At 42.0% G+C, this 22,212-nt stretch overlaps 1 pseudogene; it reads left to right on the top strand.

The window, feature by feature from the left end:
- Positions 1-22,212, top strand: part of LOC137657760 (uncharacterized) — a 153,016-nt pseudogene that overhangs the window by 108,242 nt on the left and 22,562 nt on the right.

The raw sequence follows: 22,212 nt of genomic DNA, 5'->3' as shown, positions 1-22,212 counted from the left end.
ATAGTGGACAGGGATCTCACTCTCAAGATGGTCTTCTTGTTTGCCTTGGCCTCTGCTAAGAGAGTAGGAGAAATCCATGGGTTGTCCCATGAAATCTCTCATTCGAAGGGGTGGCGGGAGATCTCCTTCAAGTTCGTCCCCTCTTTCGTAGCGAAGACAGAATCCAGCGGTCTGGGACCCTAAGTTCGAGGGCTTTTCAATGCCGGCTATTCCTCGGACAGGGAATCCAGAAGATTTGAAGTTGTGCCCCGTCCAATCCGTGAGGAAAGTGAACCCTCGTTTATCGCGGTAGATAGGTTCCAGACCCGGCCGCGATAGGTGAAAATCCGCGAAGTAGTGACACCATATTTACCTATTTATTTAACATGTATATTCAGACTTTTAAAACCTTCCCTTGTACGTAGTACTGTTAACAAACTACCCTTTAATGTACAGAACACTTAATGCATGTACTACAGTACCCTAAACTAAAACAGGCACAAATATTAAAGGCGATTTTATATCATGCGTTTCCTAAACACGCCAAAAAGCACGATAAAAAATGGCAACCAATGTTTTGTTTACATTTCTCTGATCATAATGAAGAAACAAACGCATTTACACATCTGTGTATAGGTTAGTTTTTGCATTGATTATATTGATTATTCAGTAAAGTATGTTGATTTTGTTATTACCAATGTTTTACTTAATTTTTCTTAGGACTTCCAAATGAAATGTTTTTCTTTATGACGCCGCCTGAAACGACGGCGTCATAAAGTACGCTCAGTAAACAAACGAAGGCATTTAACGCGCATGATGAAAGTGATAAATAATGATATTACAGTAAAAGCTTTTAGAAAATATGTTATTACAAATATTATTTACCGTATCTATATAAAATCATACATACGTAGCAAAGCAGGAAAACAATTTACGAGAGAGAGAGAGAGAGAGAGAGAGAGAGAGAGAGAGAGAGAGAGTTGTTTTACGTATGTAAATGTAAATTTTGAACAAAAAAAATAGCCCCATTTCATATAAAATAGGTTATTACAAATATTTTACTTTATCATGTTACAGTAGTCTGTATAATACTGTAAAGTTCAGTACAGTATGTTGTTGTTGTTATAGTCGTGGCGATGAAATTCTCACGAAACAAAAACACGGCATTCAATTACAACAGCTGATTTTCTCTCTCTCTCTCTCTCTCTCTCTCTCTCTCTCTCTCTTCGTGTTATACAATACTGTACTTACATATAGATGAAGAAACTAAAATTAGTTTTCTTATTGTCAATAAAATACGAAACGAAAAAATTATGCCGAGTTTACATCCATTTCAATCGTTGCTAAAAATACGGCATCCGATTTCATCAGCAAACCACTATTTTTTGGAAAACATCATTTTATTCTAGAAAATTGCTACCCGAGTTAATTGCACATTAAGAAAGCGTGTACTTTTGTTTTTAAATTTTGGGTGTGTTTTAAAAATCGAGAGTATTGTTGACTTCTTTTTGTTTTACTTTTGGCTGTGATTAGATCAGCAGACGTCTAGCTGCCACTCTTGAGAGTGTACGAATACACTAACAAAGTATCGTTTATACCATTTCTTAACTTATTCAAACCGTCTACAGTATACAGTTGATATTACATAAGCACCAATGTGTTATAACCTATCAATTTTTTTTGTTTTACATTTAAATCAACACACACACTCTCTCTCTCTCTCTCTCTACCTCTCTCTCTCTCTACCTCTCTCTCTCTCTACCTCTCTCTCTCTCTCTACCTCTCTCTCTCTCTCTACCTCTCTCTCTCTACCTCTCTCTATCTCTCTAACAAATGATATCTTTGTTGCTCCTCAAAGTTTCATTTATATTGAAAATCAATCATGATTCAATTTTCCTTACTTTCTCCAATCTCGTACCATCGGTCACATCGCGGTATTTTCGAAATTTCCGGAAAATCCGCGATATATGTATATACATGCGTTATGAAAAAAATCCGCGAAGTGGTGAATCCGCGATAGTCGAACTGCGAAGTAGCGAGGGCTCACTGTACCTTGAAAGGACGGCTCACTGTACCTTGAAAGGACGGCTCACCTCCGCCCTGGTATCAAAAATCTTTCTGTCTCTACGGGTGTAAAGAAGAAGCAGGTATCTAAGAATACCATCTCCTTTAGGCTGAGACTGGTTATTGTCAGGGCCTATAACGATGCGGGCCTGCCCCTGACAAGTAATCCCAGGCCCCATGACATTAGGTGTCTAAGTACATCTCTGGCTTTTGAGAGGAACATGGCGGTGGGCCAGATCCTTAGAGCAGGCACCTGGTCGAACCAGTCGACCTTCACAACGCATTACCTCAAGGATTGCTCGAGGAGGTCTTTAGACGGTTTCTCTATTGGGACAGTCATCTCCGCGCTCCGAGCGATTTAACGGTGTAGCCCCAGGTACAATCGTGGGTAGCAAAACCAAGAGACACAGGTTCGTTCCCTTTCACCCTTGTCCCTTTTTCCTTTCCCTACTCGGAGATAGCCCCAGATACGACCCGAAAAAGACATGTCTCCACAACTTCGCCACAGGACTCAGCATCATGGAATTTTTTAAAGGGTGAGTACTTAGACACTAACATGAGCTCTTTGTGTAGTTTTCCCTACGTTTCATTTTCCGGATATATATATTGCAACCTAGTTCCCATCTAGGTTCCTGGACGTCCGGTTAGCTTGGTCTAGGGTTCAGGAAGACACTCCCACCTCTTAAAGTGTAAGTCTCCTAAGAAAGTAGTTCGAGGTAAGTCTCTGTGTTGGAACAAATCACAAATTTTAAGTAATTTGTATTTTTCCTAACATACTTACCGAGAACTACTTTCGGGTAATGGCCCTCCCTACCTTCCCCGAGTGCCCTACTGACCTTAAGACCTTTTGTACCATCCAGGAACTTACTGAGGAGCGAGACCCAAGCTAACGCCGACCTGGCTCGGGACTAGCCTCAGGGCACGTTCTCCTTACGTCTGAGTTAGTCCCCATAGGAAACGGAAGTAGGGTAGACTACACAAAACTCTGGTCGGTTGAGAGGAGATTCCAGGTACCTCCTAAGAAAGTAGTTCGAGGTAAGTATGTTAGGAAAAATACAAATTACTTAAAATCTGTGATTTTGGTGCTACTTGCAACTGTAATTAATGTAATTTGCCTAAAGAGGTTAGGACAGCATTAAAGTATTTAAAAAATAGTATATGTATTAAGCTTATAATTTTTATAAAATTTTATGGAGTTCATTCTTTTCTCAAATAACTGGGACTTAATTAAGAAGTAGCTGGTATGATATTCAGTACAGTGGAATCCCAAGGCCAAGTGCAATTCAGCCATATCAAAACAATGTTATTTTGGGGTTTTTCAATCTCGATATACTTTTTTGTATTTTGGTGAATTTCTTTTATTTAAAAATGATTTGATAGATAATTTTGTATTAAAAGATTTGTTAGAGGAAATTTTGAGATTTTTAATATTTTTATTTTTATTATTTTATCGTTGTATAGAAGACATTTTTAATTGTGACTATTTTTCCATATGGAAGATTTTTTGGGTGTTAGAAAAAAAAGTGAGTTCCATGTTGTAAGCAATAGAATTCCTTATATTTTCATGTTTGAATAACAAAAATCTATCAATGTTTAAAAGAGCAGATGCAATTTTTCTCCCCAAAAAATCAAGTTATGAGAAAATGGTCCTGAAACTTTTTTTTTTTTTTGCAGAGATTGATTGAATAGACTAGTATGAATAAGTATGGGCTTTTAGTAGTAATTTTTCTCACCACTGGGAATCATAAGGACATAGTCAGCATATTTTGGCTTGCTTTCTAATTAGTGGAGAGCCCCTTCCCTGAAGTACACATAATATACACTACACTTATCAAGTGTGCACACATGAATGAGACGTGATTAGCGTAATATATTTTAGTCTGTATTTTTTTAGGCAAATTTTATGCTCTTGGTCTATTTAGTAATAGTCTCTGACACTTTATTTATCTTTCAGCATATTCATAGCATAAAAATTACAGATAAATAAATAAGCAGACAAAGAAATAAGAACATACATACACCAAATGTTTATTTATGTCTGCCATATGACAAATAAGAAGCCTGATAATCTAGTCCTTGAGAAATCATAGAAAATGTTGGTGTTACTCTATAATGAGTACTAGAATAAATAGCTTCCTTAAAATTTTTGAAAAGTAAATGAATATCTACCAAGGTCAGAAAGTAGTTGTGTACAGGACCAGATACACTTGCGCGAGGGCTCTATTCAAAAAGGACGTTTTAGCTGTAAAACAATTTGTTTTAATAAAAAAAGCTTTTTGAAACTTGAAATGTAGATGTTCTCCTCTCCAAAAAGAAAGTACAATAATCTGAATTTACAAAATTCCAATCAGAGGTTGTGAGTCATGCTCCTTAACTAAAGTAAATTGGTGTTTGAACAATGTTTTGAAAGAAAATTTATCCTGGAAATTGAACAGTATTCTGATATTAAAGGCAGAGCTGGAATCTGCACAGCTGAGACATACATAACCAGCATCATAAGACCTGTCAAGACAAGTTTTACAGAACATAACGTAAAGTACAATCTGTTTTCATATTACTCTCTGATATGTTTACTAAAAATGGAACATTATGAATATCAAGGCCATATGTGGTAAATTTCTGTGTGACATGGTAAAGCTGTATGTTAACTAGGAGTATAAGCTTCCAAGTCTCAGGAAAAATAAGACTAGATTTATGAACAGAGCTCATAGAAGGACCTTTCTTTCATGCCTCTTAGTCCCATTACCTAGGATTTTCTCCTTTAGAAGGATAAGAAGACAAAATGGATTAATCCTGTTCTTTTGTTACAATAGAGACATGCAAAGTATCAAAGGTTTGAAAAAAATTTTCCTATTGGGTTATTGTCTCTTAAGAGGACCCTAGTAATGACCCATTTTCTTTTCTTTATTTTGAGGAAGCTGACCTTTGAATAACATTAAATTATGATCACTTCAATAACTTGACTGATTACATGCCGGGCAATACACACCGTGATGTTGGGTTACGTCAGCATCATCGTTATTATTATTATTATTATTATTATTATTATTATGAAGTTATGTTTGGTGAAATGTCTGGTAGAGTGTCTGGAATTGAAAGGGGAAGAGCAAGAGAAGGTGTGGCTTTATTGCTGAGTGAATGGATGACAGGTAAAGTAGTGGAATGGAAGGAGATATCATCTAGGTTAATGTGGGTAAGGTTTAGGTTTGGGTAGGGAATGTTGGGCTTTTGTCAGTGTGTATGGGCCAGGTTGTGAGAAAAGTGAAGTAGAGCGGAATGAGTTCTGGAATGAATTAACTAGGTGTGTAGAAGGAATTAGGTAGAGAGGTAGAAGGTGTCATTAGGAAGTATGGCGTACCAGGTTAAAATGAGAGTGGTGAGAGACTGGTACATATGTTGGTTGAGCAAGAGATGGTGATAAGTTCTAGCTTTTTCAAAAAGAAGTATACATGGGTAAGAGTGGCAAATGGAAGAGTGGTAGAAAGGGCATTAATGGATTATGTGTTGATAACTAAAAGAATGTTGGGAAGATTGAAAGATGTGCACATATTTAGGGGTATGGCTAACGGTATGTCTGATCATTTTTTGGTGGAAGGAAAATTAGTTGTAGCAAAAGAGTGGGGAATAGAGTAGGTGGATGTAAAAGGGAGCTAGTGAGGGTTGAAGAGCTAATAAAACTGGGGGTAGAAAGTAAATATCAAGAAAAGTTGAAAATGGCATATGGCAAAGTGAAAGTAAGAGAAACTGGTAATTTAGAGGAGGAGTGGAAGTTAGTAAAAGAAAATTTTGTTGGGATTGCAAGTGATGTGTGTGGCAAGAGGTATGGTTAGGTCTCTTGTAAAGTTTGTTATTGGATTTGGACTCACTCTCTCTCTCTCTCTCTCTCTCTCTCTCTCTCTCTCTCTCTCTCTCTCTCTCTCTCTCTCTCGTATATATATATATATATATATATATATATATATATATATATATATATAATGTATATATATATATATACAGTATATATATATATATATATATATATATATACATATATATGTATATATATATGTATGTATATATAATATATATATATATATATATATATATATATATATATATGTATGTATACATACATACATACATACATACATACATACATACATACAGGAATGAAGGAGTGAAGGTAAAAGTGGAAGAGAAAAAGAGGGCTTTTGAAGAATGGCTGCAGAGTAATAGTGTAGAGAAGTGTGAAAGATATAGAGAGAAAAATGTGGAAGTAAAGCGCAAGGTAAGTGAGGCAAAGAGGGCAACTGACCTGAGGTGGGGTCAGAGATTGGGTCATTTATATGAAGAGAATAAGAAAAGGTTTTGGAAAGAACTGAAAAGAGTAAGGAAGGCTGGTTCAAGAACTGACGAGACAGTGAAAGATGGAAATGGAAGATTGTTAAAAGGAGAGGAGGCAAGGAAAAGGTGGGTTGAGTATTTTGAAAGTTTACTGAATGTTGAGGATAATAGGGAGGCAGATATAATTGCTTTTGCAGGTGTTGAGGTGCCGGTGATGGGAGATGAGAATGAGAGAGAGATTACAAGAGAGGAAGTGAGGAGAGCACTAGATGAAACCAGAGTAGGAAAAGCATCTGGTTTGGATGGTGTGAGAGCTGAGATCGTGACTGTACTTGAATGGTTGGCGAGATTGTTTAATATGTGTTTTGTGTTGTCAATGGTACCAGTAGATTGGTTTGTGCATGTATTGTACCACTATACAAGGGTAAGGGAGATGTGCATGAGTGTTGTAATTCAAGGGGTATTAGTTTGTTGAGTGTAGTTGGAAAAGTGTATGGTAGAGTACTGATTAATAGGATTAAGGATAAAACAGAGAATGCAGTCTTAGAAGTACAGGGTGGTTTTAGAAGAGGTAGGGGTTGTATGAATCAGATTTTTACAGTTAGGCAGATATGCGAAAAATATTTAGCAAAAGGTACGGATGTGTATGTTGCGTTTATGGATCTGGAGAAAGCGTATGATAGAGTTGATAGGGAAGCAATAGGAATGTGATGAGGTTATATGGAGTTGGTGGAAGGTTGTTGCAAGCAATGAAAAGTTTCTACAAAGATAGTAAAGCATGTGTTAGGATAGGAAATGAAGTGAGCGATTGTATTCCGGTGAAAGTGGGACTGAGACAGGGATGTGTGATGTCACCGTGGTTGTTTAACTTGTATGTTGATGGAGTGGTGAGAGAGGTGAATGCTCGAGTCCTCGTACGAGGATTGAAACTGGTAGACGAGAATGACCATGAATGGGAGGTAAAACAGTTGTTGTTTTGCGGATGATACTGTACTGGTTGCAGACGCGGAAGAGAAGCTTGGCCAATTAGTGACAGAATTTGGAAGGGTGTGTGAGAGAAGGAAGTTGAGAGTTAATGTGGGTAAGAGTAAGGTTATGAGATGTACGAGAAGGGAAGGTGGTGTGAGGTTGAATGTCATGTTGAATGGAGAGTTACTTAAGGAGGTGGATCAGTTTAAGTCCTTGGGGTCTGTTGTTGCAGCAAATGGTGGAGTGGAAGCAGATGTACGTCAGAGAGTGAATGAAGGATGCAAAGTGTTGGGGGCAGTTAAGGGAGTAGTAAAAAATAGAGGGTTGGGCATGAATGTAAAGAGAGTTCTGTATGAGAAAGTGATGGTACCAACTGTGATGTATGGATCGAAGTTGTGGGGAATGAAAGTAATGGAGAAACAGAAATTGAATGTGTTTGAGATGAAGTGTCTAAGGAGTATGGCTGGTGTATCTCGAGTAGATAGGGTTGGGAATGAAGTAGTGAGGGTGAGAACAGGTGTAAAAAATGAGTTAGCAGCTAGAGTGGATATGAATGTGTTGAGGTGGTTTGGCCATGTTGAGAGAATGGAAAATGGCTGTCTGCTAAAGAAGGTGATGAATGTAAGAGTTGATGGGAGAAGTACAAGAGGAAGGCCAAGGTTTGGGTGGATGGATGGAGTGAAGGAAGCTCTGGGTGATATGAGGATAGATGTGAGAGAGGCAAGAGAGCTTGGTAGAAATAGGAATGAATGGCGAGCGATTGTGACGCAGTTTCGGTAGGCCCTGCTGCTTCCTCCGGTGCCTTGGATGACCGCGGAGGTAGCAGCAGTAGGGGATTCAGCATTATGAAGCTTCATCTGTGGTGGATAACGGGGGAGGGTTGGCTGTGGCACCCTTGTCAGGCTGGGAGGAACGTAGAGAGGAGAGGTCCCCTTTTTGTTTCATTTTGTTGGGATTGCAAGTGATGTGTGTGGCAAGAAGTTTGTTGGAGGCAGCATGAGGAAGGGCAGTGAATGGTGGAATGAAGGAGTGAATGTATAAGTAACAACAAAATAAGGTAGTTCCTATCTAACAACACTCATTGATGCTGTAATTTATGTACAGTACTATCATTGCAGTACAGCTTAATTAGCTAAGGTAGCCTAGTTGAGACAACATGCCCCTCTTAAGTGATCACTGTCACTTAACATGTTGCCTGTATCTACTGTACAGCATGGTATTTTTTATACAGTACAGTACTGTAAATACAACATTAGTAACTTTTTCAATGAACGTATGAATATTTATTGTAAGACAATTGCAACAGTAAAAATAAGATAAAAAAAGACTGTACAGCTCCAATTATCATTTACGAAGTTCTTTGCTGTGAAATCTTGTGACGCATGATGCACTCCTTAAGGTGTAGCTGTGTTATTCATTGAATATGAAGTATATCCTGCACATACATGCACTGTACGATAAAAATCCTTACTTAACGGATATTATGAGTTGAGTCAATGGCAATTTCCTTGCGATGCTGTTCCTCAATCTACAAAAACAAGGCATTTTCCATTTGGATCATGCCCTTTTTCACTCACCTTCAAATATTCTTTGCATTCTTCTCCATGTAACTCACGGTACTCTCATTCAGTCCAAAAAGTTATCCTACTTCTGCATAAGACATCCCTTCTTCGCATATATTTTCTATCGTCTCTTTAAGAGTCGTGACCTTCCTCTGCCGCTTAGCAGTAGCTTGAAAAGATGAAGTTCCCGAAAGGGCCATGGCAGCTGTAAATGAAGATCACTTGTTGCTTGACAAACACTTGTGGGAGATGCTTTTATGATGATGGATGCTGGAAGAGGGAGACTGAGTTAGTCAGAGAAGTGGCGTTGTGCAAAGAAGTGCAGGTACTTGAAAACATTGGGCTCCGCATAGTGGTCCTAACTGCGAGAAATTGAAACATTATTTAATTATTATGCGGATCTCTGTACCACAAAAAATGCTAACCGTGATGTCGGAACTTGCGATAACAGAGGATTGACTGTATACAATAGTGTGATTCAATAATGTAGTTTAATGAAGCCACAAAGGTCCAAACTGAACTCTGTCCTATAAGGGGTTAGTACCTTAGACAGTTCACTTATTATTATTATTATTATTGTTATTATTATTATTATTATTATTATTATTATTATTAACTAAGCTAAAAACCTAGTTGGAAAAGCAAGATGCTATAAGCCCAAGGGCTCCAACAGGGAAAAATAGCTCAGTGAGGACAGGAAATACGGATAAAAATAAATAATATAAGAAGTAGTGAATAATTACAATATTTAAAAAACATTAACAATATTGAAACAGATACTTCATGTAAAAACTATAAACAGATTTATGTCTGCCTGTTCAACCTAAAAACCTTTGCTGCAAGTTTGAACGTTTGAAGTTCTACTGATGCAACTACCCGTTTTATGAATAGAACTTACCTGGCAGTTATATATACATAGCTAATTATCTCTATTTCGGCAGAATTTTTCTAAAACTAGGCAACCGCCTTGTGGTGGTTGGGTGGTAACACCCGTTAAAGGGTGGTAGGAGGAATCATTCCCGTTTTCTGTTCTTCAGTTCATCTCTGCTGGCCGAATCGACAACACGTTGGTCCGTCATTAAGAGTTTTTCTTCGCTTTCCCTGCTCGGTGTACCAGTCTGCTTTTTTGGTGAAGTACTCTGATTTGGGGTTTTGGCGATCGTTGTATTTTGTTTTCTCTTAGCTTTTTTGCTGTTTTTCATTATGAGTGAAAAGAGTCATTACCGTATCTGTGCGAATGAGGAATGTAAGGTGAGACTACCGAAAATGGCGGTAGACCCTCACACCGTTTGTTCTAATTGTAGGGGTTTTGTTTGTGCCCTTGATAATAGGTGCGGGGAATGTAAGGTTTTGGATGAGAAAGATTGGTTAATTATGAAGCGCTATGTGCGTAAGCTAGAGCTCGATAGAGTTAGGAGAGCTTCTAGGTCTAAGTCTAAGTCTGTTAGTGGTAAGGAAGACGAACTTAGTGTAGATTTATCTATTGATCCTATTATTGATTCCTCTTTGGAAGTTGATCCTTCCCTTGAGGTAGTAACTCCTGCACCTCCTACAGGTTCCGTATCTACGGATGACCCTCGGTACGCTAGCCTGGCGGCCGAGTTGAAGGCCATTAAAGAACAACTGGAGGCCTTTAAAGGTAAGGAAAGTGAAAGTGCTTGTGTTAGTGCAGTGGAGGTGGCGACTGACCGAATCTGTCATACCCCTAGGCCTAGACCTCTACCAAGCTCCCAGGACCAAGGGAGAAGGTACGTCGATGACCGAAAGGGGGTGAGAGGTACGTACCCTCGGTCAGCTGTCGCCTCAGACAGTCCTGTTGTCGATTCCCAGGCTGCTCTTGACCGTCACGGGAAAGACGTGTCGGATGTGTTGTTTTCTTCTCCGAATTCGTCCAGACGTAAATGGAAGTTTGAAGCTTCAAGACCTACTAAGAGGAGATGGAACCGCGACGAACGGTCTCGTTCTTTCTCTCCCGGTTCTAGCAGTTATGAACCTTGTCCGTCGGAGGATGATTTCGACTCTGTGCCTGTGAAAAGGGCGAAGCCTGCTGCCGAAGATCCTCCCCCTTCTACGAGTGTTATTCGTCAGCCCCCCCCTTCGGGGCCGCAAGACCCAGCTGATGTTGCTAAATCCTTTATGTCTGTCATGCAGGAACAACTTTTGACTTTAGTACAAGCCTTTAGCCGCCCTCACGCCCAGTCTGACAGACGTAAAGACGACTCGTTGCCGATTAAGAAGTCTGCTTCTAAGAGAGAACGGAGTTCTTCTTTAAAGAAAACTTCTCCCTCTCTACGCCAGGATGAGGAATGTGTGCTTTCGCCAGGCGATACTTCTTCGCGATACCAGGGCGATACGTTTTCTCGTTCTCGATACCGGGACGATACCTTATCGAACGATGCTGCTTCTCGTTCTCGATGCCAAGACGATACCGCCTCCCGTTCACGTTACCAGCACGATACCTCCTCTCGTTCGCTTCGCCACGACGATACCTCCTCTCGTTCGCTTCGCCACGACGATACCTCCTCTCGTTCACGACGCCACGACGATACCGACCCTAGTTCTCGACGCCACGACGATACCGCCTCTCGTTCACGACGCCACGACGATACCGCCTCTCATTCTCGCCGCCACGACGATACCGCCTCTCGCTCTCGACGTCAGAACGACTCTGCCTCTCGTTCTCGGTCCCAGGGCGATACCACCCTGCCTCTTCGGGACGATACTGCCTCTCGTCCCAAGGATTCTTCTAGCGCGGGACTCCAGGATGCAACCCGTCTTTTGCAGGATGATGCCTTTGATTTGCCCTTGTCGGGTTCTAAGGATCCTTCTTCTCTTTCGAAGGATATTGCAGATGTGGATCAGGACCTCGAGGATGTTTCTGATGACGATGATAATCCTGCCGACGCTGTGGGAGATTACAAAGTTCTCTCTCGCTCCCTTCTTGAACTTTTTGGAGAGGAATTCCAACCTGCTGCCCCTCAATCTCCTCAGTCCCAATTTAACAGAAAGAAGGCCAAGAAACAGTCGGCCTTCATCAAGATGAAGCTGTCTATCTCCGCAAAGAAGGCTCTCACGAAGATTGATGACTGGATGATGGAGCGGAGACAAACAGTTAAGACTTCCTTCTCGTTTCCACCAGCTCGTCTTGCTTCAAGAGCGGGTATGTGGTATGCAACTGGAGAACCTTTGGGTCTGGGAGTGCCTTCCTCCTCCAAGGGTGACTTCTCTGGTTTAGTGGACTCTGCTAGAAGGCATGCTCTCAACTCAGCCAAGGTCATGTGGTCGATGTCGGAGCTGGATCATCTCGTCAAAGGTATTTTTAGAGCCTTTGAGGTTTTTAGTTTCCTAGACTGGTCGCTTGGGACTCTCGCAAGGAAAACTGAACAGATGGAAGGATCTAGGGACCTTACCAGTATTATGTCCTGTATGGATAAGGCCCTCAGAGATGGGGCGAATGAGTTGGCTGCTCTGTTCTCAGCTGGGGTCCTAAAGAAGAGAGCTCTGCTTTGCTCTTTTGCTTCTAGGTCTGTTACCAATGCACAAAAGTCTGAGCTTCTTTACCCCCCCCTCTCTCAACATCTTTTTCCCGAGTCCCTGGTTAATGACATTACGCGTTCTCTGGCCCAAAAAGCCACCCAAGACCTTTTATCTCGTTCTGCTCGTAAGCCCTTGGCAGCCCCTCCTTCTTCTTTGAAACGGGAGGAAAGGAGATTCCAGCAGCCCTTTCGGGGAAGGACTACTTCAAGACCAGATTTTAGAGGGAGAAGGCAAGAATCAGGACCAAGATCTACCAGGGGTTCTTTCAGACCTCGCTCCAGAAAATGAAGTTCGTCTCCTCCAGACAGTAGGTGCAAGACTGTCAGGTTTTTGGCAGTCTTGGAAGAGGAGAGGGGCGGACACCTGGTCCCTCTCAGTCATCAAGGAAGGATACAAGATCCCCTTTCTGAAAAAACCTCCTCTCGCAGATGCTCCGCTGGCCTTAGTAGCCCGGTACTCAGATCCGGGGAAACAGAAGGCCCTAGTAGACCTTGTCAACCAAATGCTAGACAAGGGGGCGATAGAACCAGTTCGGGATCTATCCTCCCCAGGCTTTTACAATCGCCTGTTTCTGGTCCCCAAGAACTCGGGCGGATGGAGACCCGTCCTGGATGTCAGCGCGCTCAACGTATTTGTGGAGAAGACAAAGTTCTCCATGGAGACTACTCAGTTGGTGCTGGCGTCAGTACGTCCAGGGGACTGGATGGTGTCCCTCGACTTGCAGGACGCATATTTCCATGTCCCCATCCATCCGACTTCGAGGAAGTACCTGAGATTTGTAATGCAGGGCAAGTGCTTCCAATTCAGAGCTCTTTGCTTCGGTCTCAGCACGGCTCCTCAAGTCTTCACCAGGGTAATGGCGAATGTGTCAGGTTGGCTGCATCAGGAGGGGATAAGGATATCCTTCTATCTGGACGATTGGCTGATTCGTTCACGATCGAGGGAGAAATGTCTGGAGGATTTACGGAAGACTTTTATGATGGCTCAAGATCTAGGCCTGGTCATCAACAGGGAGAAGTCTCAGATCAGACCGAATCAGACTATTCTCTATTTGGGGATGGTTCTGAATTCAGTTCTTTTTCGGGCTTCTCCCTCTCAGGAAAGACAGACCAAGTGTCTCGTAAAAGTCAGAACTTTCCTGGACAAGAAGAGATGCACAGCGAAGGAGTGGATGAGTTTGCTGGGGACTCTATCCTCCCTCGAACAGTTTGTCTCTCTGGGGAGACTCCACCTAAGGCCTCTTCAGCACTTTCTTTCGAAGACGTGGAACAGAAAGATGCAGGAAGACTCCTTTTCCTTCCCCATTCCAATAGAAGTCAAGACTCTTCTGAAGTGGTGGCTGGACCCAACCTTGTTAGGGGAAGGGATCTCCTTACACAAGAAGAACCCAGACCTAGTGTTGTTTTCAGACGCATCAGATTCAGGCTGGGGGGCAACACTAGGAAGCAAGGAGGTCTCAGGCTATTGGGAAGGAATTCAGCTGGGATGGCACATCAACAACAAGGAGCTGATGGCCATTTTTCTGGGGCTAAAGGCCTTCAAGGACTTGGTGTCTGGGAAGATTGTGGAGGTCAACTCAGACAACACCACAGCTCTTGCTTACATCAGGAAGCAAGGAGGGACTCACTCTCTGTCTCTGTTCGAGACAGCAAGAGAGCTCCTTCTTTGGGCGAAGGAGAACAGGATAAACCTGCTGACGAGGTTTGTTCAGGGACAGAAGAATGTGAGGGCAGACATGCTCAGCAGGAAAGGGCAGGTCCTTCCCACAGAATGGACCCTCAACCAACAGGTCTGTCAGAGTCTCTGGAGGCTGTGGGGGAGACCCCTCATCGATCTTTTCGCCTCCAACTTATCCAAGAGGATCCCCATCTATTGCTCCCTAGTTCCGGACAGAGAGACAATAGCAGTAGACGCCTTTTTGATGGATTGGACGGGGATGGACACTTATGCTTTTCCCCCGTTCAAGATCATCAATCTGGTAGTCAGGAAATTCGCCCTCCTCGATTCGGGACGGATGATCCTGATAGCTCCGTTCTGGCCGATGAGGGAATGGTTCACGGAGGTGGTGGACTTGTTGATGGACTTTCCAAGAAGCCTCCCTGCAAGTCCAAATCTGCTCAGACAACCCCACTTCGAGAGATATCATCAAAACCCCCTCGCTCTCAATCTGACTGCCTTCAGACTATCGAGAAGCTCGTCAGATCGAGAGGCTTTTCGGCGCAAGCTGCGAAAGCTATCGCCAGAGCGAGGAGGGTCTCTTCGCAGAGGGTCTACCAGTCCAAGTGGGAGACTTTTAGGGCTTGGTGTAGGAAGCACAAGATTTCCTCATCCACTACCTCTGTGAGCCAGATTGCGGATTTCTTGTTGTACCTCAGACAGGACGCTAAGCTAGCTGTGTCCACTATCAAAGGGTACAAAAGTATGCTCTCTTCCGTCTGTCGGCATAGAGGCTTGGACTTGTCTCGCGATAAGGACTTACGTGACCTCTTGAAGTCTTTTGAGACGACCAAGCAGACCCAGTTAAAGCCCCCTTCTTGGAACCTTGATGTGGTTCTTAAATTTCTGTGCACCAAGAGATTTGAGCCCATCTCACAGGCTCCCCTTAGGGAGGTTACCAAGAAGACCCTCTTTCTTTTGGCCTTAGCAACAGCTAAAAGAGTTAGTGAAGTCCATGCAATTGAAAAACAGGTAGGCTTCAATCTGAATGGGGCAGTTTGTGCCTTGAGATTAGACTTTCTCGCTAAGAACGAGAACCCTTCTAAGCCCTGGCCGAGGACCTTTGAGGTTCCTAACTTGACCAACCTAGTGGGTCAAGAGCAAGAGAGGCTGCTCTGTCCAGTACGAGCCCTCAAGACCTACTTGTCTCGCACGAAAAGTGTGAGAGGCTCTTCTAGCTCCCTGTGGTGTTCTGTGAAAGATCCTCAAAAGCCCCTTTCCAAGAACGCTTTGTCCTTTTTCCTGAGGGAAGTGATAAGAGAAGCGCATCTCTTGTGTGAGGAGGAACACTTCGGACGTTTAAAAGTGCAAGCTCACGAAGTGAGGGCCATTTCGACCTCGCTTGCTTACCGCAAGAACATGTCGCTCCGTCAAATTATGGATGCGACATTCTGGAGGAGCAACTCTGTGTTCGCCTCTCATTACCTCAGAGAGGTGAGGGTGGATTATGAGAAATGTTATACCTTGGGACCATACGTAGCTACGGCTTCTGTATTAGGCAAAGGAGTTACTACCTCCCCTCAACCTTAGTTTTGTTTACTTGTGCATAGGTTGGTGTATTTTTTTATTGGTTGTCTGAGGACTTCGACTTGTGTACAGTCACCTCAGTCTAGTTAGATAATTTTTATCTACTTTGCAAATGTTAGGTGGTTGGTTTGGTAAAGTTGCGGTTTTTTATTTTGGGCAATAGGTAGTCCTGAAGTCTAGTCAGATTGTTGGTCTCACCCCGTTGACAGACTCGATTGAGTGTTTTCAGCACTGCAGGTCACATCCTGGCTGACACTCCTAAGGGAAAGCGACTCAAGAGGCAGGAACCTTTGAAGTCAGCTACCTTAGCAGGTAAGGAATCAAGGTTTTTATTTATCCTACAGCTTTTTTGGTTGTTTCCCCAACGATGTTACTGTCTATCACCCTCCTCCAAGTGTGTTAATCAGCTATGTATATATAACTGCCAGGTAAGTTCTATTCATAAAAATGGAGTTTTTATGATAAAACAAAGTTTTGTGAATACTTACCTGGCAGTTATATATACATTCGAAGGCCCACCCACCTCCCCTCAGGAGACAGGTCGGGCATAGATGAACTGAAGAACAGAAAACGGGAATGATTCCTCCTACCACCCTTTAACGGGTGTTACCACCCAACCACCACAAGGCGGTTGCCTAGTTTTAGAAAAATTCTGCCGAAATAGAGATAATTAGCTATGTATATATAACTGCCAGGTAAGTATTCACAAAACTTTGTTTTATCATAAAAACTCCATATTCGGAAGATCATTCTACTACTTGGTCACAGTTGGAATAAAACTTCTAGAGTACTGTATAGTATTGAGCCTCATGATGGACAAAGCCTGACTATTAGAATTAACTGCATGCCTAGTATTATGAACAGGATGGAACTGTCTAGGAAAATGTGAATGTAAAGGATAGTCAGAATTATAAAAAATCATAAGCAACATGCATAGTGAACTAATTAAAAGACTGCCAGAGATTAATATCTAGATCAGGAATAAGAAATTTAATAGACCGTGAGTTCCTGTCCAACAAATTAAGATGAGAATCAACAGCTGAAGACTAGACAGGAGAACAATATTCAAGACAAGGCAGAATGAAAGAATTAAAACACTTCAGAATAGATTGATCACCGAAAATCTTAAGACTTGCTCAATAAGCCAATTTTTTTTCTGGATGTTGTAAAAGAGACACTGTCCTTGACTTACTGACAATCATACTTTGAGTTTTGTTAGGATTCAACTTCATACCCTATAATTTACACAATACACTAATTTTAGATAGATCTCTATTAAGGGATTCAGCAACCCATAATCTAAATTCAGGAGATGGAATTGATGCAAAGAGAGTAGCATCATCTGCATATGCAACAAGCTTATTTTCTAGGCCAAACCACATGTCATGTGTATATTGTATGAAAAGTAATGAGCCAAGAACACTACCCTAAGGAACACCAGATATCACATTCCTGTATTCACTATGGTGCCCATCAACAACAACTCTGCGATCTATTACTTGAAAATTCAATAATGATGCTAAGAAATGACCCACCCACTCCCAACTGTTTTGAGTTTGGAAACAAGGGCTTCATGATTAATGTTGTCAAAGGCAACACTAAAATCAAGGCCAATCATACGAATTTCCTGATCATAATCAAGGGATTTCTGTACAGCATTCAAGATTGTAAGAAGGGTATCACATGCTTCAAGGCATTACTAAACAATCTTTACAAAGTACACATACCTTTTAGCCTCAGGCCTCACCCACCTGTTTAACTTTCTACTTGACTTCACTTCACATTGCTTTTCTTCCATTCTGGTGCCCAACTTCTTCCTACTTATACTTGATAGTGCAAATATGGTGTTTTCCTATAGTTGCACCTTGGGGCTGAATGGGCCCCAGTGCCATGTCATGTAACCTGAACTCCATAAATTAAATCAAAATTAAACTTGGAATGATCAAATGTGAATGAGAATATATTGTGTGATATGAAATTTAGTTATAGTTTATTCCAGAGCTCTACGTCTACGCAAAGTCCTTGGAGGTGGTATGAGGCAGGCTGGCATGTTAGCAGCTGCTGCCCTATATGCTTTAGATAACATGGTGGAACGTTTAGTTGAAGACCATATGCATGCCAAATGTCTGGCTGAGGGTGAGTGTTGCTCAAGTGAATGATTCTTGTTCGGAACAAACAGTGCTAGATATCGAAAACATGCCTTCAGTTTTATGACCATTTATATATCCTTAATTGCTTTAAAAGAGTTTGGTGAATTGTTTTTGTATTATCAATGATTAGATGTCATTACTGCACAATAAACCCCTGTATTGAATTAAATTCCCTAGTTTTCTGGCTAAATGCACGTAAAAAATCCAAACCTTCCTAAATCAATGCAGTACAGTATTTGTGTTTGTGCATTAGTACTATAGTCTTTTGTAAAAATGCAACACTGAACATGAGTTTTTATAACTGCATATGTAATTTATTCTTATTTTTAAAAAATTCCAACACTCGCTAGTTTTTTTATTCAGACCGTTTACTGCTAACTTTAAACAGGATGTCTATATGGCTCTCATGTGCATGTTGGGTAATGATTTTGTCCATCATGAATTCTTTTAATTTTTTTATTACACATTTTAAATGATAATGTATTTGTAGCATCCATTAATCTAGTTGCACTACGTTTTGAAAATCAACTAATTGATCATCTCAGTCAAATTTGTGTAGATGAAATTCCCCTGCTAAAGCATCTAGAGACTCAATTATAGGGAATTTGTGTCGTTTTCAAAAAGTAATTTTGGAATCATAAAGGGGTTGAATGTCCCTTGTGTTGTAGCGAGTTAAAAATATGTTGGCCATCATATTCAAGGATTTTGATTGCTCTCACCATTGTACTTTACATTGAAACTAAATATACTGTATTTTGGTTATCTTAATACCATCTGAAACTATAATGCTTCAATTTTTTTTACAGCAATCCATGAGGTTGGGAGTAAAAATGTGACCTGCAACCCTGTTGATGTCCATACAAATATTGTTATTGTTAATCTTGACCCAGTTGCAATAACACCGGAAGAATTTTGTAATAGATTGGCTGTGGTATGTAAGAGTTTTAAAAAAATGCAGTTCTGTTCTGAATAATGTTTATTAAAAGATGCTTAGTATGTTCATTCCACTGTTGATTCAATTTAAGCACAGTACAAATACAGTAAATGTAAAATTACAGTTCTGGTGCTATTTGGGATTAATGCATGCCATAAAGAGAAGACTAGGTTTGCAAAAACTGAATTTTGATAAAATTTCATATTTCTATACTCACCTGATATTCATATTGCTTTTTCTCCAGAAGCCCTGTTTATTCAACTCTACCCATAAAATTTAAAATTGTATTTGGCTGACAACTCTATGGCGTGGAAGGCCGTCCTGATGTGTATCTACTGTACATCGTTAGCTTGCAGAGCTAGACATAAGCCACTACAGTGGTGGTGTCGCAACATACCACTGGATGCTTCCTCAATATTCTTAGAATGTTTGCAGCGCTATAAAGCACACCCTGGAGGTGACCAGGCATTCACCCCTCTCTAAGATGACCAGGCTTGCGCCCCTTCCCAAGATGACCAGGCTTGCGCCCCTCTCCTAAGGTGACCAGATCATTCAGGTGTGCGCTCCTCCACTTTTTTGGTTCATTTCAGCACAGTTGATTGTCTGGAGGTGGAGAGTCAAGTTGGACTCCACTGCGAGGGATCCTCATTCAGCTAACAGGTGAGATCAACCAAACATCCCATCACGCTAGTAGGGGAAGAGATTGAAAATCCATAGAGACTAACCAGTGATTCTTCAAACAGTACTTAGTAGATCTCTGCCAAAGGCTCCTGCTTAAGGAATGAGCTTCTTCATTTAGGAAAGGTGGCTGAAAATATTCTTTCAGTCCCAAGCTGATAGTTCTATCTTGGGCAGAATAGACACGTTACCCACCTAAGTTTACTGTAAGTTTACTGATGCGATTGTCTAACTGAGAGACTGTTTCTGTTGTTGTGTTTACCAGCATGCCCAAGTGCTTCAACCTCAGCGTTGGTAATAGATTCAGTTTTCCATCAATTATCACGATCCCCGATCATGACAAAAGCAAAAAGTCAAACTCAGTCCTGTAGTCCTGTAGCAACTACCCCATGAAGGAGGCCAGGATCAGCTACTAGAGATACATTCACAATTGTATCCTTTGCTAGTGGGTCCAAGCTACTACCAAGGTGAATATCTGAATGAATACCTGAGGAGCAGTACACAGTCTGGAGCAGTCCAGAACTGGAACATTGTACCAGGGAGGTACTTTTTAGTGGACTGATGCACGGGTATTAAAAGTATGTGTACTTTGGATCCACTGAAGCATGAAGTCTTCCTCCCTGATGGAAATCAGCACATATCATACTATTTTCATCCTGAATTTTGTTTGACCCCCAAGCTCATTGAGTGGTGAGAGGTTGATGACTGGCTTCAAGCCCCCAGTTAATTCTTCCACTTGGAAGAGTCTGCTTTAGAAGACTGGATTTTGTCTTTAACAACTTCTAGTATGTTCCTCTCCATCATCCCTCCTATCTCACTCTGCAAGGCAAGGGTTCTCGGTGATGTTGGAGAAGTAGATGAGTACCCTATCGGGAAATGAGTTTGGGGGTAAAGAGGGTAGTAAGTAATTGATATGCATGACTGCTACTACCCAAGGCTTGGCCCTATGCCTCTGCTGGTTTGTTCAAAGGCACATCAACCAATTCCCTACTCTTGATCATAAGAAAGGGTGGTGAATGCTGGCAACAGTATATAATCCCTCATCTTCCTTTCTGCTACCCTACTGCCAGGAAGGAATAGATTGGGTAGTTCGAAAGGGCTGTGTATGCACCCGTTCCTTTTGATAAGTTGTGGGTGGTCCTTATCAGAGTCTAGGAAAGGCCCAGATCCCTTTCTTGCCGAACCTCGCAGCAACTAGTTCCGAAGCTACCTCTAGGCTAAATTATTTTGAGAATGGGGAGACCAAAGCAGCCCCAAGCATGGGCATTGCCTTTGAGGGGCACCAAAGTGCCGCTTAATGAACAAGATCCCTCCAGAAGGTGGATCCAAGATAACCTCCCTCCGAAGGTTGCACCCATAGATCACTTAGTCGAGATTCTCATCCTCCCTTGGCAACAGTCTAAGGTCTGTTGTCTTGGGGGCAGATAAATCCCGTGTACCCTTCTTACCCAGTGAGGGAATAGGGTGTGGCAGGTTGCTCTTGCAGTTCATTCGTATTTCTCTTAAGAAGGCAATTGTTCTGACCCAAGGACAGAAATGACAACATAATCGAGGACTAAATAAGGCATGGGTAGGGCGACAACAGCGGGGGAAAAGATCCCTGACACTGAACACGGCGGAGAGAGAAGGAGTACTCTTATTCTTCCCTCTGCTGGACTTGGGGGAGGGACGATCCACGGCCCAGTGCCTCAATCCCTCTCTGCCTCCAACTCTTGGTCTTCCACTGCATGCAAATGCATAATGATAGCCTTGAATGGTACCATACTCTCAACTCTCTCTACCAAACTATTGCAAGTTGAGGAACAGAACCTGGCGAGTAATTCTCAGGACGAGCAGTAGAAGTTTGACCTGTCTCCTTGACTGAGTGTGAAGGCGCTCAGGAAGAATGATCGTCTTCACCTGAGGGTGATTTTACATGTCATGGGGCAGAATGTTCCAAGGTTCATCTTTCTTTGGAGGAGGATGGCGCTTAAACCTAACATTATTGCGCTAGGTCTGAACTGGCGAAGTACTGTGAAGAGTGGATCGGAAGATTTCTTTGGTCGAGCAGCGTCAGAACCTGAAGCAAGCCTCAGGAGACGAAACTTCCCTATGCCGTTTAAAGGAACAAGGGGTCTTCTTTATCAAAGCCTTAGCTGATTTGACCCATGGGGTCTGAAGGCCACCAGACGGTTCCGAAGAAGCATGGTCGCCACGGGACTGAGACTTCTTGGAAGGAGGGGAGCGTTGTTGAGAAGACTGGCTGGTGGAGATCAAGAAGTAGAAACTGTTTTCTCTCTTCTGTCCCTTTAATGTAAGGAATGAGACCAAAATTATCTTTGCCTGAATGTGCTCGTGCTTGTTGGATTCGAGAATGTTTATTGCCCGATGGGGGTGAGTTTGGTCTTGGCGAGCACGAACAAGTTCATGGAAAATGTGTTAGAGAGGAAATTTTCTTACGAGATTCTTGTTGTAAGCCTTGATCTGAACGGGACCTGGAAGGGTAAGCCTTCCTGTCTCATGGGGAGCGAGAACAGGCTGCACAAGACTTCCTCTATTGTGGCAAGCGAGAACGGGAAGCATCAGGATTCTTATTCCTAGAAGGAGGAGGGAAAAGCATGAGGTCTCCCTGCTTGTGGAGAATAAGACCAAGACGATCGGCGTGATCATGCTCATTGACATTCAGGCTAGGGAGATAGGTCAAGCGGTCATCGGGAGCATGGTGATCGTACTCGGTTTGTTCATATCTCAGGAAAAATGAACAAAACGGCAAGAAGAGCCCGGTTTCTCC

The sequence above is a fragment of the Palaemon carinicauda genome, chromosome 18 (genome assembly GCF_036898095.1).
Source record: "Palaemon carinicauda isolate YSFRI2023 chromosome 18, ASM3689809v2, whole genome shotgun sequence".
NCBI classification, from domain to species: Eukaryota; Metazoa; Arthropoda; class Malacostraca; order Decapoda; family Palaemonidae; genus Palaemon; species Palaemon carinicauda.
Note: the sequence above shows the minus strand (reverse complement) of the source record. Positions and strands in the feature narration are given on the sequence as shown.